The following is a 2,574-nucleotide window of genomic DNA, read 5'->3' as shown; positions in this document are numbered from 1 at the left end:
CATCATTTTGATATTTAGTAGCTTTACTATCCGATTTTGCGTCGTTTGTAGGAGTCTGGTGCATCTAGCATTTCCCCATGCTGTAATACCATGCCTGATTTGCGATTCCACTAAAGAGAAGTATGCTTGTCTCAATACATAATATGGTGCTGTGTTGCCCAGGTGATAAAGTGCATAAGCGGATTTTCTAAGTTTATTTTGTATGTGTTGAATATGCACTTTCCATTTCAAATTATCATCCAGATGAACTCCCAGATACTTGTAGCATTCTACGTATTCAAGTTTTGTGGTGCATTTGCAATTATTACATTCGTAATTTTGGTTGTTGTTGATGTGCAGACAATCTGTGTCATGGTATATTATTTGTGTGTTTGATTTCGGTTTGCTTCTAGGCCGAAAGTGCATTATTTTGGTTTTGGAGGAATTAACTATTAAGCCATTGTCGTGACACCATCTGCTGATTATATTCAGTTCCCTTTGAAGGGTTTTTGTAGCAGTGTCTACTGATTTATTGCTAACAATAATGGCGGTGTCATCAGCGTACGCGAATGCAGTGCTGTTTTTAAGCTGGTATAACATTTCATTTGAAAAAATTAGGTAGAGAATTGGGCCCAGTTTGGAACCCTGCGGGACACCATAGGAAGCATCCGTCATTGTGCTGCATGTGTCGCCTAATTTAACACAAAAAGACCTTGATGAGAGGTAATTTTCGAACCATTTCAATGTAATCCCTCGTATACCGCTTCTTTCGAGTGTCTCTATTAATTTTGTATGTGGAAGAGTATCGAAAGCTTTGCTAAAATCAATGAATAATGCTAGGCAATTATTATTTTGGCTTATCGATTCACTGATATGATTGGAAAAATAGCCCAGTAGTTGATTTATATTCTTTCCTTTTTGGAAACCAAATTGCTGTTTATGTATAATCTTGTATTTTTTCAAGAAATTTGTTAATCTTCTTGCGACGATCTCCTCTAAAACTTTTTCTACAACTGGTAATATAGATATTGGCCGGTAGTTATTATAATCCTTTCTGTCGCCGTTCTTATAGATTGGTCTAATGATGGATTGTTTTATTTTATTTGGTAGCAATGATTCAAATATCGTGGCATTAATTAATTTTGTAATTATCGGCGTTAATATGTTGGCGTGTATCTTCAGGTCGACTGGTCGAATGTTATCTATTCCTGCACTTTTTCTTGTGTTCAATGTCTTCAGTATGTTATTGATTTCATCTTCGGTTGCGAGTTCCAAATATAATGAATTGTTGATGATTTTTTCCACTCTTGTATTTAATGTGACGATTGGGCACGAATGTATAATATTGGAAACGTTTTCGTTAAACTTTATTGCAAAATTTTCTGTTATTTCCCTTAATGACTCATTTTTAAAGTGTTTTCGTATTGATTCATCTAGGTTTTCTGTCTTTTTACCTGTTATTTTGTTGATGAGTTGCCATGTACCTCGCATGTTATTTCGATTTAATATAAATTGGTTTTGATAATAATCGTTTTTTGCTTTAATTATTTGCTTATTTAATTTGTTGTTGAATTGTTTATATATTTTTTCATTTATTTTGTTGTTTTTATTTTTTATCCATTTTTTGTAAAGTTTATCTTTCATACTGCAACATTTTAAAATATGTTCGTTGAGCCAAGGATATGGATTTCTTTTTTTTATTTTGGTTTGTTGGGTTTTGGAGTTTTTATATATATTATCGAATGTATAGTAAATATTATTAAACAAATCATTTGCATTATCTGATTTATTAATTATGTGTTCCCAATCTGTGTTAGTTATTTGTCGACTAACTTTAACGTTGTTTATTAAAAAGTTTTCACTGCTTTGTGTGTCTTGTTTGTTTTTTGACGATAATTTGCTTTCATCAACACATCCGAATATGGCAAAGTGATCCGATAGGTCGATTTTTATCACTGCAGCATGAGCATGTATCATTTTGTTATCCCACCTAGTGAATAGATGGTCAATGCATGTCGACGAGTGGTTATCCTCTCTAGTCACATTGTTAATCATACTATGTAAACCGTAGGAATATAGTTAAGTAGCTTGTTGTTGTTGCATTTTGCTTCATTGTATCAATGTTTATATCGCCCAGAAAAATTATGTTATTTTGTTTGTTTACAGAATTTATCAGTCTTTCAACTTCAAATAGGAAGGTTCTAATGTTCGTATTTGGTGGTCGATACATTGGTATGACCGTAGTTTTTTTATTGTTTGTTGTTGTTATGGTAATTTGTATTGCTTCTGCTGATTCGAGTTCAACTGTAATTTCTTCATACAAAATATCACCTCTGATATAAACTGCAACGCCACCACCTCTTCTTTCTCTGTTTCGAAATATTGCGTTGAATCCATCTATTAAGTAGTATTGGTTTTCGTCATCGCAAATATTTGTTTCAGTTAATATAATTAATTGGAGTTTATTTATTATTTTCGATATATTTGTAATAAATGGCAAAAAGTTTTTTCTTAATGATCTGATGTTTAAATGTATTACCGACATACTGTAGTTCAGATAATTCATATTTATGTCGTTAACACAGTTTAGTGTTT

This window comes from Musca autumnalis, unplaced genomic scaffold, assembly GCF_047663935.1.
Source record: "Musca autumnalis isolate F117 unplaced genomic scaffold, ASM4766393v1 scaffold_2, whole genome shotgun sequence".
NCBI classification, from domain to species: domain Eukaryota; kingdom Metazoa; phylum Arthropoda; class Insecta; order Diptera; family Muscidae; genus Musca; species Musca autumnalis.
Note: the sequence above shows the minus strand (reverse complement) of the source record.